General features: G+C 37.0%; 1 pseudogene across 1 annotated transcript; it reads right to left on the bottom strand.

The window, feature by feature from the left end:
* Positions 1 to 1,450: 1,450 nt before the first annotated feature.
* LOC114294577 (uncharacterized) lies at positions 1,451 to 15,452 on the bottom strand (annotated as a pseudogene). The gene is made up of 11 exons (XR_014342417.1): positions 14,773 to 15,452; positions 14,339 to 14,578; positions 12,952 to 13,081; positions 7,553 to 7,705; positions 7,151 to 7,392; positions 6,982 to 7,051; positions 6,090 to 6,312; positions 5,406 to 5,644; positions 4,363 to 4,441; positions 4,145 to 4,285; positions 1,451 to 2,138 (listed from the first exon to the last, which is right to left on the bottom strand). The product of XR_014342417.1 is annotated as an uncharacterized LOC114294577 (transcript).
* Positions 15,453 to 16,216: the final 764 nt, after the last annotated feature.

The following is a 16,216-nucleotide window of genomic DNA, read 5'->3' as shown; positions in this document are numbered from 1 at the left end:
AGGTCACACTGCCAATGAGGATTAAGGGTCATGTTGTGCCTCAATTTGCCGCGTATTATGAGTTTATTTTTATGATTTGAACCGTTCATTTTGTAAGATTTGTTGAGTACTTCATGCCTACTAAAAATTATATTAATTAAATATCAATAAATATATGAAGGATAATTAAAAAAATAAATAATAAATTTTTTTTTTGAGGAACAGCATAAAAAATAAGCAATTCAATTTAATAATAACTCAGCGTGCTTGGGACCAAGCCAGCTATTGCAGCATTAGTTCGTTAAATAGTAAGAAAGCTAATAAATGAAAATTTTCAATTTTTTTATTTTTATTTTTTTGGGTATGAATTTTCGGAATTCTATTCATAGGAATCTACACTTTCAATTTTTCAATATTTAAAATAATAACAGTAATCTTCTAAACGTATGTTATACATAGTCTTATTTCGACATAAAATATCTTAATTTGAGAGAGTGTTTATACTTGATAATCTATTTTGTGATCAATTTCAGTGATCCAAATCGTTCATTTTTTAAGACTTGTTGAGTAGAATATTTATGTAAAAAATTAAAATAATCAGACATCGATAGCTGTATGTTTGAATTAAATTTGTATTATAAAAAATGTATGGCTATTCTTAAAATTATATTTGTCTTCCATTTAAAAAAAATATATATGATTAAAACATATGATCTTGATTTTTTGCATAAGTATTTTATTCAAAGAGTCAAAATAAATGGTTTAAATCACCTAAATCAGTCTCAAAATAGATCTGCCAAGCCCAAGTGCTCTCTCAAATTGATATGATAACTTGAGATAAGTTATATCTTTTCCAGAAATCTCATCTCTTAATAATCTCCTAACTTAAAATTCACGAGGTTACTACTTTATATGGGAAGTGAGTTTTGAGTTACTTTTGATAGTATTGAACTCAAATCCAGACTCGGGACTCTATCCGGTCTTTCTTTGGAATGTGAGTTTCGAATTACTTTTGACAGTATCGGAGTCAAATCAAAGACTCGAGACTCTAGTCCAGATAGTAGTAGCATACAACAACCAAAAAAAAAAAAAAAAATCCCCTGTTTAATTTTCAATTTAAAAAAAAAATTAATTTTTAATTTTATATTATTAATAATTTTTAAAAATATTTTAATTAATTATTTTTTTAATTTTTAAATCCACTTATATTTATAAAAAAAATTAAACAAAAATCTTTAAAAAGTTCAATGAATACAAGAAAAAACGAAAATGTAATAAATTTTCATATTTTTTTATTTAATGAATTTTTTTATAAAAAATTCACAGATATTATAGTATTTAGATTAAGTATATCTAAAAAAAAAAAATTTAAAAATTATAAAATATTAAAAAAAATCACTAAAAATAAAAAATAAAAAATCTCAAAAGTGGATTCAATTTTCAAAAGCTCACTGCCAATTGATAGAAAATCTCTACAAAAAGAATTCATCACTTTCATTACTCACAAAATGTACTTCCATTCAAAAATATCAGCATCTTACCCTCAGCATCCAAACTGTTGCAAGACTACAACAATCAAACATCCCTCACTTAATAACCAATTTAAAAAAATCTATTAAAAAAAAAGTACAATAATACAATTTTGTATAAAAAAACATCCTTTTGCCAACCCACTTTCACAATTGTTAAGGGGTAGCAGATGCAGAATTTCCCCCTAGTTAGAACCAAAAATCATAATTACATCTTCAGTCGCACTTAAACATTCATCGTGAAGTTATCCTCAGAAAAACAAGAGCGAGGCCACCATCACTTCACTCCTCATCAGAATAATATTGGGCCATCCGTACATTACCAGACCAGTAGCCAGCCACCTCCCACCAATATTCCATGGAACTTCGGAATGTAGGTTGGTTAATTTGATATTTCTTGATTTCAACTACTTAGCTTCCAGGTATTAGTGTTACTTCAATACCTTTTCTACAGCTTCTCAGAATTGAGAACCTGAGTTCCCAAGTCTTCCAACACTACTTCCAATATCGCCTGCTTGCACGGCCGTCAAATGGAGAACTGTAATAATCAGAAGGTCCTCTAGAAGCTCTGCTTTCATTGCTCTCCTTTTGAGCATTCCTCAATTCCTCCTGAAGATCATAATGTGAACGCTGCAAATTGAAGATGATAATTAATATTCAGCAACTCATAAAGAACAGAAACAAATCAACAGATAGTGTCATAATTACACTTTTAGACTCAGCACAATGATCGTGACAATCTTTTGTTACTATAAACAAATTGCAAATAAACCTCAAAACTCAAGAATGTCTTTTGAACCAAGGTAAAGAAAACAAGGCTTTTTAGTCCTAGCAGAAATCGTTTTTGCACTGCAGCTAGTCGTTTTCAGATACTGCATTAGTCGGTCTTTTAATGAGGCAATGCCCACAACAAGACAAGTATCAGAAAAGAGATCCAAATGCAAAAATTATCCCATATTTTTATCCTTCTGATTTGAAAATTTTCTTAGGTATTCCATAGAATTTTCCTGTTAAGAAATCAACATTAGGCCGTCCAATCTACAAAATCATTGTATTATAACCTAAGCACACACTTCTAAAAAGGTGGCATATCGGTGTCGTGTCCATGTCGGACACCGACACTCATCGGACACTTTCCTGACATGTGTCCGACTACGTTAGACGGACTCGAGTGCGAGTATCAGGTACGGGGATACGTTATGAAGATGAGTTTAAAAAGTTTAAGGAATAACAAATTTATTAAAAAAATAACAAATAAATAATAAATAAAAATTACAAACATTATTTTAGACAAAAAATAAATTATATTATATATGATAAAATAAATTATTTTAATTTTAGACACAAAAGTTATGTTATTTATGATATATTATATTATATAATATTTTTTTGAATATATAATATTATATAATATGAATAATATTACATTAATATAGTTTATATTATACATAATTCAAATTATATTAAAAAGAAGAGACAGAGAGAGACTAATCAAAAAAGAAAGAGAGAGAGAGAGAGTGACGAAGAGACGAGAAGAACAGAGATCGAGATCGAGATCGAGATCAAAGGGGAAGACGAAGGAGCATAGTAGATCGACTTTGCAGATCAAGCTTTGTAGATCGATCAACTTCACAGATCGATCGATGCTCTGCAATCAAGTCAGATTGAAGTCGAAGGCCAGATTCTCTCCTTGCTCTCTCCTCTTTCGATTCTTCTGCCGTATCCGTTTCTAAGGAGCCGTATCCCGCACCCATACTCGTGTCGTGTCGTGTCGACACGGGTACCTTCGAAATTCCAAAGAGTCCGTGTAACATAGGCGTCCGACACTCATCCAAACATGTCATATTTTTTTAAATCGAATTTAGACTTGGACACACTTTAGACACTTTGAGGATACACATGTCCATTGCTTAAACACACGTGTCTATTAATTAGACACAAACAAAACTAATTATAAGTTTGAACAAAATAACTTAGAAAACAATGATAAAAGAAAAATAACATCAATTTATAAAAATTAGTGTTATATTGCACTTATTTATTGTCTTAGAATGATATATTCATATATATAACATATAATAAATATATAAAATTTTATCTTATGTGCATGTCACCCATGTGTCGTGTCCTGTATTTTTTGAAAATTATCATGTCGGCGTGTCTGTGTCATATTCGTGTTGTGTCACATGTCCGTGCTTCTTAGATTATAACCATTCTTTCTACGACAAGAATGCTTACCAGGAAACATTTATCCCTAGATCCCATCTATTATTCATGAGTCAAGTGTTTAGCATGGAGGTATTAAAGCATTGAGTAGTCAGATTACTGTTTATTCTTCATGTATGCTATATCTGATTGTGCCTGAGATTCACAAGATTGAAAGGACACGAATGGAGAGGATAATGATCCAATTATTTCAGTCTGAAACTATCTGGTGGACTTGTAGTTTATTTAAATTTATGTATTTAAGACAATTTGACAGAATGAAAGACCAAAACATGCAGATTCACATGATTATGAAAGAACACAATAAGCAGATCAGTTTAAAAACAAAGTATGCTAAATAAACTCTAAGGTTCCGGTCCACGTCTCACAGAAAACCTCATCAAGTAAAACATATCTTGCTAATAGCATACCTTGGTCGGATCTAAAAGCACAGCATATGCCTCTCTGATCGTTTTAAAAAGTCTGTCAGCATCCTTGTGCACTTCATCAGCTATTTCCTTCCAGAGTTGTCCATCATCTCCACTCTCACTTCTTGCCAGGAGTTGACCAGCCTATATTAACATAAACTCATTAAAAAGAATGACAAGGATGACAGAGCGATAACAAACAACTGAAGAAATCCAAAGACCTTGTCTGGATGATGTCTCAGTGCTGCTTTCCGATATGCCTTTTTTATTTCGGATGCTGCATCCGACGGTTTAATTCCCCTGTAAAAAGGAATGACTTTAGAAGCTTACAATACAGAGTTATTAGGTCACAATCACATTGGTAGCCTCAACGACTTCAATCTCACAAAAGTAACATGACAACTCCACTTGGATACAACAGGAAGAATCATCAGATTAAGGGTTGAAAGAGATGGCTACATTCTAGATAAAATATACAGTAGAAAGTTAATTCAAGATTTCTCTAATATGTTCTAATTGTATGTGCTCATGTTTCTAGAAGAAAAAAGAACTACTTGTCAAATTCACATGCATTACATATAGTTTGCATATTTTAGCACCATTTTTTGAGGGGGATTAAGTTATGTAAGTAAAAGATTGTTAACTAATAGTGCCAAAAGGGGCAAACCACTAATACATAGTACATGATATATATTGTACAAAAAGAAACTGTCATCATATGCAGATAACTGACTATAGGAATTAGAAAAAAATTAGATTTAGGACCATCCCATGCTGCTGGCCCAGCTAGAATTAAATTTGTACACCTAACACTCAAGCCGAAAAACATGAGTTAATTACTAGATTTCTTTTTTATTTCAATAAAAATCTTACAAAGAAATGGTTGATTATGCAAAATGTGCTTATATATTTTGTTGGTAACATCTTTTCAACACCAGACATCATTTGCAATTAACACGCATAAAAATATGATCTGAAAATGAATGAAAAGATAAACTTAAATAATGGGACAGAATAAGGAACTTTTCAAGCCCAATTCCAAAATGCCAAAATTCATCAAAGAGTGTGTGAAAATCAAATATGAAAGATCAAGATACATCAGTCACAACTTAATGTAAACTACCAAAATAAAAATAAAAATACGAAATTTTATAATGTATCAATATGCAATCAAAATCTATGTAATAAATCAAGTTCCATAACAGAAATCCAAGTCCATGGAAATAAAATATATCATAAGGAAACACAAATGCAGAGGACTTACAAAATGAGGTAATGATCAAAGGAGATTCCTTTTTTAGCCTTTTCTTCCACTGAGGAAAGGCGGCGACGAGCTTGTCTTAATTCTTTAACATTGCCGCCAGCTGACCCGTCTGGTGAGCCACACTGTTGAACCTTTTCTTGTGATTGCTTTTCAAGAAGAGAGATCAGTCCATGAAGGTCACTGGCTGCTTGTTCATAGTCCCTAATTGTTTCATGTAAGGTGGCTCTTCTAGAAACCGCCTGCACAAGAACCAGGCCAATCAGGCACAGAATTACCAATAAAGAGAAGCTTACAAAAGGAAGGGGTTTGGAAAAAAATCCATGTAGAAAAGAGAAATTGATAATGCTCATAACTATATCATGCGCAGAATATAGCAACCTACTCAAATCTCTTGTGACAAAACACCACACATGAATGAGAATAAACAAAAAAAGCCTACACTTGAGGAGTTAATAGCAGCAGGCAAAGGTTCAAAATGCTGAAATGGCTATAAAAGTTTATTAAGTAAAAATCATGCCATTGCCCAGTGCTGAATCCTATAACGCAGGCAGCTAGTAGAGGTGGACTTGAATAGGCTAACCTCTTCCAATAAAAAAGAAAATTAAAAAGAATCATTTGATAACCTCTTCCAACAAAACAAAAAATAAGCTAACACCCCGCATAGTACACACTTTAAAGGCCAACCTTTGAGTAACTTCCATCAAGAGCTATGGCTGGACTACAGTCGGCAATAGTATCAGCAATTTGGCCCAGAGATTGGTGTGCAGCAGCACGGTTGCAAAAACAAATGGTTGCAAAAACAAATGGCCGCAAAAGGACGTGATTCAATACTGCTTGATACCACGGCAGTGTAATGCTCCACTGCTTCTGTATGCCTCCCAGACTGAAATGCTTCATTCCCTGCACTCTGCAGTCAAGACATTTGGTAAAAAAAATTTATATCCCATGCAGAGAAGGCTTGTATAGAGCCCTCATAGGAGTTTATATTCCCTGCATTCTTCTATAGACAATTGGTAATAAAATTTATGTGAGGCTCTATAGACAATTGGTAATAAATTATATTCCATGCAGAGAATCGGTAATAAAATTTACGGCTCGTATCTCACTCATAGTTGCACCGAGCGGGGATGAGGGCAGCAGAGCGAGGGCTCTATAGAAGAGTAAGGTTGGAAGAGAGCGGGGAGTGAGGCCCCCCTAGGAGTTTCTTGCTCCTAAGATCTCACTTTTCCACAACCAATTTTATTCTTTCGATATTCTTTTAATGCGTTCCGCCACTGGACCAGCACTACTCTTTGTCGGCTCCTAGCACTCGTCCCTTGTCTGCTTGCCGAGTGAGTCCCTCACATTTTAGATTCCATCATCTAGTTTGTGGGTTTTTAATATCTTTTCTGGTTTGATTTTGTCCTTTTAAGGTATATATCTAGTAGTAGTAAATGCTATATGCACAAAGTATTATGAATGACATCTAATTCTAAATCACATGTTTAGAGATTGTCATTATCCCACTAAGCAATATAGGATCATGGTTCAAACTCACAGTGACAAAATGAACTTAAAAGAATGGCCACCAGAATACCTTGCGGTGTAAAAGTTCACGAACAGTGACAGCAAATGGAATTGATGACTCCCGAGTGCTGCTTCCATGCCTAAATAATAAATAAAAAACATATTCAAACTGAAGACGAGTATGTCCTATTTGAACAGAAATGCAGTAATAGTTGCATATGATGAAAATTATGTATTACCTGTCTTCAGTAGATCTCAATAGCTCTTGCTTTTCTAGCAAATCAAGAGCCTCATCAAGCCTTCCCAGATAAAAGTAGGACTTGGATATCAGAAGCCACCTCCACAGCCTTATAGATGAGTTCTTGTATTCAAGACCATCCACATTCACTATGTTGTTATCACCAGTTACCACTGCAAAATTCTTTTCAGCAAAAAACAGAGTCTGCTCACAGAGTTGAATCACCTCTTCATACCTTCGAAGCTGTTAAATGCCACACAAAATAAAGCCAATGCTGAGACCAGGATTCAGACATACAAATTAAAGTTTCAACAAATCGGAGTTTATTGATTTCATGGCTTAATGAAATCAACTAATGAAAAAAATGAAAAATGAATCATATAAGTTGTTATACAGTACAGACCATGAGAAGAGCCTCTCCTTTCATTTCAAGTAATTTCTCTGAGTAAGAACTTATTGACAAGACTTGGGAAATTATTTCCAAAGCACTAATTGCTGCATTGGAAGTTCTCTGTTGTAAAAGTTTGGCACACTGATTCATACACTCGGCCACTTTCTGCCAGTAAGGAATATCACACAGTTAGGCACAGCATTATCTAAGTACTAAATCCACAGAGAGAAGAAAACATTTTGTTAATGTAAATTGTGTAAATGTAAATTACCACTACCACTCACTCCACCTACCACCTCCACTACCACCCACTCCACCTACCACCTCCACTACCACCTACACCTACTCCTCACCTACTCCCAAATCCTCTCCTATATAATAGGAATCCTTGTAATATACATAATACACATCAATCAATAATATCAATCAATCAATAATACATACAATTTATTTTCTCTGTAATTCTCTCTCTATCAATTTATCTTACATGGTATCAGAGCAGAGTTAAGAATCTAATAATTTCGCTTCACCGGCGGGCGGCAACCTCGTCTTGGCCGCCCGCCGGACCTCTACACATACCTTCCCTCCGCTGCCACAAATTATTCTTCTTGATCTTGTTGTTGTTTCCGGTGCCAAGATCAATCATTATGTGTTTGTTCCTGAAAAAGAACATCACCGTTGATGGGTCATACAGCTCATACATTGTATTGAAGTCGGGCACCTCTGTGATGTCCACCAGGTATATAACCGCAAAGTTTTTTGTTGTCTCAGCAACCGAAGCCAGTACCTCATCCATCCTTGGGGATAAACATTGCCATAGATTGGGAGAACAACAGAGGACCCAACTGGGTTGACGACCGACGAAGAAAACATTGATTTCCACCACACATACACAGCAGAACTCTCTCCCTGGCTCCATGCATGACAAACACACACAGATACACAAGATCTCTCTCTCCGCCCGAGAATTCACTCTCTGGTTTTATCTGAGAATCCAATCACAGAGATGACTTCTTCTTGGTAGAGTTTTGCATACTAGAAGCTTCAAAGAACAACCCAAGCTACAAGGAAAAGGAGATGGTCCTGTGGTCTTCTTATCCACCTACACCTACTCCACCAACGTCCAACCAACTGGCCGCAACCGCTCCGCCACCCTCTTCGCCATGGGAGTCCACCTCTCTTTCACCAGCGTAGCACTCAACAAGCTCGCACCAAGACCCGCAACGACTTCATCAAAGCCCACCTTTCGAAAGCTTCTCCAAGATTAAACCTTTGTGTGCATTTGCTTCAACGCCTCACTCTTCTCCTTGACCATCCATCTTTCGCTCTTCAACTAGCTTGTTCATTACATGATCATCTCCAAAAAGCCACCAATCACAAGGCGGTGGTGAGCCATCAGAAGACCTTTGACATCACAGTTCTGTTGTGGGCATCAATGGGATTGTTATTAGATGCTCAAAGCTGCACCAGCTCTCTCTCTCTCTCTAACAGAGCTCTCTCACTCTCTCGGCACCTCTCTCTCTCGGCAGTTTTGACAAAAAAAAAAAAAAAAAAAAAAAAGGGCACACTGCTACACCACCCACACAGCACATGCATACACAAGCACACACACGGCACACACCAAACAACCAGCACATGGGGGCACCCACTCAATCTCTTTCTCTCTCATATTTTATTAATCTCTCTCTCTTCATTCAACCCACCAACTTAGCCGCTTTTGTCCCCCACCATAATTGTTTTCACCACCCACCACTCCCACTCAACTTTCTTTTACTTTATATATATATATATATATTTCTTTTGCTCCATCTTTTCAGCGTTGTTCTAAAAAAAAAAAAAAAAAAAAAAAACCTCAAATAATTTCTCACCACCCAACACCAGCACTCACTTCCCTCTTTTATTTACTTATTTTACACATTTTTCCACGGAAAGTGAGCTAACTCTTTTCAAATAATTTTCCATTACATTTTTATTTTTTTTTAAAAAAAAAAAAAAAAAAAAAAAACAAAACTACATTCATTCCAGTTGATTTTTCTGCCTTACCACACCTCCCATTCGAGTTTGCAAAACACACTTATTTTATTCATATTAGGGATTCACCCCGCTCACCATTCTACACCAAAAAAAAAAAAAAAAAAAAAACAACAACAACAACAACAACACCAACAACACCACAACCACACCCACAGTGGGATTTTTTTTTTCTTCTCTACTCTGCCGCCGGTCTTTTCTTCTTGCCTCCGTCCTGGGCGGCCCTTGACAGTGCTGCCTCTGTGTTTCCCGCGCCGCCGAGCATGTTCACTCCCTCCTGCTCCTCCACTGCAGCATATGGCGGACCTCCAAATCGGAACATCACGGTGGCCTTCCGCTTCAGCTCCTTGTTTTCCGTCTTTAGCACACTTATCTCTGCTCGCGCATCCTTATACATGCGTTGGAGCAGAGCCAGTTGGGCGTTTAACTGCTGCACCTCATTTGTCCTACTCTGCAGCCGGTGCGACAAGTTTGTGACCGCCGTCATGGTCTCCACACATGACTTCAAAGTATACTGATTGGCCTCAATATCAATTTGCACCGCCATTTTTTGCTCCACAGACCGCATCGGAAAGTTCAACGGAGCAAAACCCGAGGTGTTTGGTTGAGGTTCACTCGTCACCGAACCAGTTATCTCTCTTGTTGACTCGTTGAGGTCGGGAAAGAGAGTGAGCAGACCACGGGACGACGACGCCATTTTCTGGGCAACAGAGTGTTACAGAGTCTCTCTCTCAGAAACGGAAGAGTTTTTCAGAGGATTTTCGCAGGTTTTTTGTCTCAGCCTCTGCCTCAACCTCAGCCTCCGTCTTGGTTAAATAGCCAAGGCAGACACGCGCATCATGCGCCGCTCGGCGCTCGACGACAAATTGGGCGCGCCTTTTGATGGCACGCCTTTTTATGGCACGTCTTTTGATGGCACACCTTTTTATGGATTGGACACGCCTTTTGATGGCACGCCTTTTGAAAGATTGGGCACACCTTTTGAGGGCACGACTTTTGAGGGCTCGATATCTACATCCATGTATATCTTTTGGGCAGCCTATATACACACTCATACAGTGTCTTCTACACCGGTCAGCTTTATCAATCCCTTTGTTTCAACCTCAAATAGGTTTTTATCTTCACACCTATTTGAGTTTGAGGGGGGTTTATACACAGTATCATGTATAAGTCGCTCATGGCGCACTCCCTAAGTCGCCCACTTGGTGCACCACCACAACCTCTGCTACAACGGTCCGACATGACCCCATAAACTGTCCCGACATTGATTCCGGTCAGCTTCTACTACGATCCGACATGACCCCATAAACTGTCTTCTACATCGGTCTGACACGACCACACAGTGTCTGCTACAACGGTCCGACATGACCCCGTAAACTGTCTGCTACAACGGTCCAACATGATCCCATAAACTGTCTTCTACAACGGTCTGACACGACCACACAGTGTCTGCTACAACGGTCCGACATGACCCCGTAAACTGTCTGCTACAACGGTCCGACATGACCCCATAAACTGTCTTCTACATCGGTCTGACACGACCACACAGTGTCCTGCTACATCGGTCCGACATGACCTCGTAAATTGTCCTGCTACATCGGTCCGACATGACCTCGTAAACTGTCCTGCTACATCGGTCTGGCATGACCTCGTAAGCTGTCCTGCTACAACGGTCCGACATGACCCCGTAAACTGCCTTCTACATCGGTCCGACATGACCCCGTAAACTGTCTTCTACACCGGTCTGACACGACCACACTGTGTCTCCTAAAACGGTCTGACACGACCACCTACACCTACTCCTCACCTACTCCTCACCTACTCCCAAATCCTCTCCTATATAATAGGAATCCTTGTAATATACATAATACACATCAATCAATAATATCAATCAATCAATAATACATACAATTTATTTTCTCTGTAATTCTCTCTCTATCAATTTATCTTACACATTTGTCCATGTATATATAACTTTCATAAATCACAAGGGAAAAAAAAATGATCAACCACGGTAAAAAAATTTCAGGATTAACTCAAAATGAATTCTAAACTTCAAAATACAGATTGGAATTTTCCAGATCTCATATCCAAACTCTTTAAAAACTAGTAAGGCAGAAGAACAAAAGGAAAGTTTAGTGTCAAAAGTCTCAATGTAGTAAAAAACCAAATCAACATAAGGATTACCTAAAAGTACATAGATATATCATATATTTCTTACTTCTTTTCCATGTACAGTGCTAGTGACTGATCCTATATTTCATGATGAGACAAAGCACTTTATATCCAAGAGTATACCAAATTTAATTCTCTTTCAAACAGGGGTCCAGCTAGGTGCAATATTTTTGCAATTCTATGCAAGCATAACAACTATATCCCTATTTAATATCTAAAAAATAACTAATTTCTAGAAGAAAGAAAGGGGGAAAAAAAAAAAAAAAAGTAGCAATTTCAGTATGAGTACATAGTTTATCTTGGAACCCGAATAGAGGAGGATTTAAAGTACACCAAGTATGTTACAAATTTCAGGAAAATCACAATTCACTGAAATGAGAAATAACTTGGGCATTAATGCATCAACCATGTCTGACCAACTTGGCTTAAATGAGAGTGTTATGTACGCAAGGAGCACAGAACCATGGACCGACACCAAAAAAACAGTTTCTAACAGATACTTATGATGCTGTTTGGAAAAGGTCAGAACAGATTTTTTGTGGGTATTACTTGGGTCCAATAAGATGATCCCTAGTTTGGCACACCAAAACCTTGATATGTTATGGTTCTTCGTGCCCCTCCTCCCCTCCCCCTCCTTTCTCCAACATGTGCCATAGAAACTTATTTTTGTATCTATTTCCTGTTCTATTTTGTGTTTCACAAGGCCATTCAAAAAACAAAAAAAAAAAAAAAAGGAAAAGGGAAAAAAAAAAACCTTTAAGGTCTGGAATAGTCACTTAAAGGAACAGCACTGAGGGGTTTTTTATCCCCCCCTTCTAGATCAAATTAAATTGATCTATTCTCTTTGATATCAATCTTCTAATCCAACAGATGTTCAATGGATTTTTCTTTCACAGTATCATTTGTATTGACAAAGAAATTAACTGAAAAGATGGTTTCCAAAGACAACATTTTTTTGGTAAACAAAAGAAATTTTCAGGGAGTGAAATTTGTTTTGAAAAAAAACTAAAAATAAAACGCCTTTTTTGTTCCAAATTTTTTAATCTATTGCACTTTTATCAAAACAAAAACAACATACCAAACAAGTTTTCGTTACCATTTTCCAATAGAAATAAAAGTAAAAACAAAAACAAAAAAGAAAAGAAAACATTACAAATAACCCCTAATAGAGCAACACCAACAATGTTAAAGATCAAATGCGGTACCTGAGCGTTTGGTAGGCCATTGGCTGCTTCTATTATAATTCTACGGTCCAAACAAACATGACTCCCTGATTCTACGCACTTGCTGAAATATTGGAGTGCACCTTCAACTTCCCCCAGCGCAAGATGACAACTAGAAAAAAGAATAAAATCAACAACTTATCAAAAACCAATAATAATAACAATAACAAAATACCTAATTTGTATGTCAAGTCTCTCACAATGGCAACAACACTAAAAGAAATCCATGCAACAACTGAATAGAATATCTAACATGGAGCAACAGTATAGAATATCTAACATGGACAACTGTAGACTTTAATTCAACATGCAAAAATAAATATAAATAAATAAATAAATCAAACATAAATTAGTTAAATAACGGATAAGATGCTTGATATAAAGTATTCATAATCTCCAAATTAAATATGGTCATTTTAGAATATTCTTTATAAAAAAAAAAATACAGATAACTCCTTGTCAAACTACAAAAAAATGAAAGAAGTGTATACCCACAAAAAATTTGAATTGTGAGGAAGGAACAATTCTTTTACATATTAAAAATTAAATAAAAAAACTAATGCCTTTAAGAACTCTAGACAGAATTTCAGATTTTCAAGAAACAAGAAAGAAAAGTTGCATCACCAGTTCCCATTTCTCTCGCTGTGACAATGATAAAATGCAACAAAAGTTGCAGATTTTCATCTCTCATTTCCCTGTGTCTAGACAGACAAGATTCCCCTCTTTCCCAGAGTATAACCTCCGATGTACCCAAAAAGAAATCTTTTGGGGCACAGAACTTTCCAATCCACCACATCACCAGGGGCTTGAAGCAAAACTGTTTGCATCACCGGTATATTTGTCCCAGGTGGTACTCAAAAACCAACAAAGAGGCATTGAGACGAGTTCCATCACCGAAAACAAGTCTTTTGGACCAGATTACTAAAACATTTCTGCATGGTAGATCTCATCTTCCAACTGCTAAATATGATTCATGTAACTCTTAACACAAAGCCACCTCAGCCATAAGTTTACTCTTCCAAGCTTGGGATTTCTCCCAATCCAGGTTCACATTTATCCCAGATGGCAAATCCAAAAACCATCCCCCTTTTAGATGTTTCAGATAGCACTGTACATAGCTTTTATTAATTTCCAGTCAGTTACCATGATATTTTTCAGGATTAAAATGAAGTCTGGGACAATATTTCTGTGTTCAAGAGACCCCGATATTTCTAAACAATATCTTCCTTGTTACCTCCTTCCGCTAGTACTTAGTAGATATGATCATCAAGTGATTTGTCATTATATGCCCCCAAAACAATTAGGCATAAAATTCAGACCTAGTCGATTTTGCACACAAAATATGAGAGAGCATAAAATAAAGTCTTACTTTGCAGCTCTAATTTGGACTTTGTGAAAGGTGGGATCCAGTGAAGCAGCCATCATACAGTCCCCTAGGGCTTCCCTCATCCTTCCACGAGACATTCGTGCAGCAGCACGGTTGCTATAACACAGCACAAGTGGCTCAACACAGCATCCTGACTTCTCACTATGAAGGACGCAGTTTATACCCTTTGTGTAAAATTCCTCAGCTTCGGACATGTACCCTTTCTCATAAGCTTGATTTCCCCTGATAAAAATCATAACTTTCAAACATGAGTAACAACTTGATGCGTTCAAAGTAAAGATACAATCATAGCAGCGGAACCAATTGTGTAACGGCAATTACAGATATAATATTTGAAAACTAAAGCAAAAATCTAGAAAACAAACAAAGAAAAAGAAGTTTCAAAAGCCGATGAACTACTATGATGAAAGAAGCACCTAATTCGCCACTTCTCACAGGCTTCCAGAGTTGCAGCAGTGGACCCCTTCTTGTCATGTTCTTCACCTCCTTTAGATTTGTTCTCCCCCTTCCTTTGAGAACTAAATATATCCCCTTCTTTATCCTGTGCCAGTATCCGATGCAAATAACCACTATCAAGAGGTGAAGATTGGACAGAGGAAGATGCAGTGTCAACTTTTTGACTTGGAGTGGTACAATTTGGACCATGACCAACTTTCATCCTATATTTCTTTCGGTTTTGGCGCTTCGTCGCTGAAAAGTTATCTTGTGCAGAGGACACAGAGAAGGTAAAATTTCTCACACTGATATCTTCTACACTAGAGGCAAAACAAAATTGCTTTACACACTCACTTTCTTCCCTCTTCCTGTCTGAATTGACACTATCTTCCGCAACACCACCACCCCTGTTAATGGTTTTCTGTTCAGATTTGAAATTACTGCATTCAATTTCAGCTTCTTCTAAAGAAGAATGAGCAACAAATCTTTCATAATGATTCTTGGAAACTTCATCATGTTTCCCTCTACATTTTTTGTCATCTTCGCTGGTATTAGGTCCTTCTCTTGCAGCTGCCAAATCTTCATCACTTGCACATGTAGAACTTGTTGCATTCACAGCGGAGGGTGCACAACTGTTATCATGATAGGGAGAAAAATCCATGGGTGAATAGCATGCAGGAGAGTCTGGGTTTTGTTGGGAGCCTTCTTTTGACACACAATTTTGCCTAGATTGCTGCTGAACTGGAATAGCCAGCCTCAACTTTCTCCTCGTCTTCTTCCCTGTCTTGTCCTTGATTGAAATACTCTTTTCACAAAATTCCAACTTTTTATTTAACCCGTTACACAGATTTGCTGTAAATGAACAAGATGCATCCCTATTCGATGTTCAAAAGTCTGTAGTGGATGGCCCTAATCCAACTGGCGTGCTTGTGAAGCTGAATTTATCCTTATTCTCAAATCTGCCCATAGAAGGTACTTCAAAGCCAAGCCCACTGGATGAAAATAAAGACTGGTTAGAGGTTTTATTCAGGTTGGTATCATTGTTGAGTTGATCTTGAGGTCCATCAGAAATTTTAATTAGCCCTGCCTGAAAAGTAAATGGTTTTGGAGTAGAGGTACTGACAGAAGGGCCATTGGAGCTCTTCTCATCGACATTTGCTGGCTGCTTCTCCTCCCAAGAACTTCCAAAAGGACACCCCAGTTTTATTCCATCAAAAACTCCCAGCCCACTTGTGTTTTTATCCTTTTCGGTTGGCATAACATGTCGCTCACCTCCACCAAAAGAGCCAGCAGCATCAATACTACTTGAAAATACAAAGTCATTCTCGTCAATGGTTCTAAAGTTGACTCCTTCCATCTTCTCAACAGTACTGCCATTCCCAGGACCTTTCAAATTTGCATCCTTGACCTGCTCATATGAAGTAG

The sequence above is a fragment of the Camellia sinensis genome, chromosome 10 (genome assembly GCF_055761805.1).
Source record: "Camellia sinensis isolate YWXY chromosome 10, ASM5576180v1, whole genome shotgun sequence".
Classification (NCBI taxonomy): Eukaryota; Viridiplantae; Streptophyta; class Magnoliopsida; order Ericales; family Theaceae; genus Camellia; species Camellia sinensis.
Note: the sequence above shows the minus strand (reverse complement) of the source record. Positions and strands in the feature narration are given on the sequence as shown.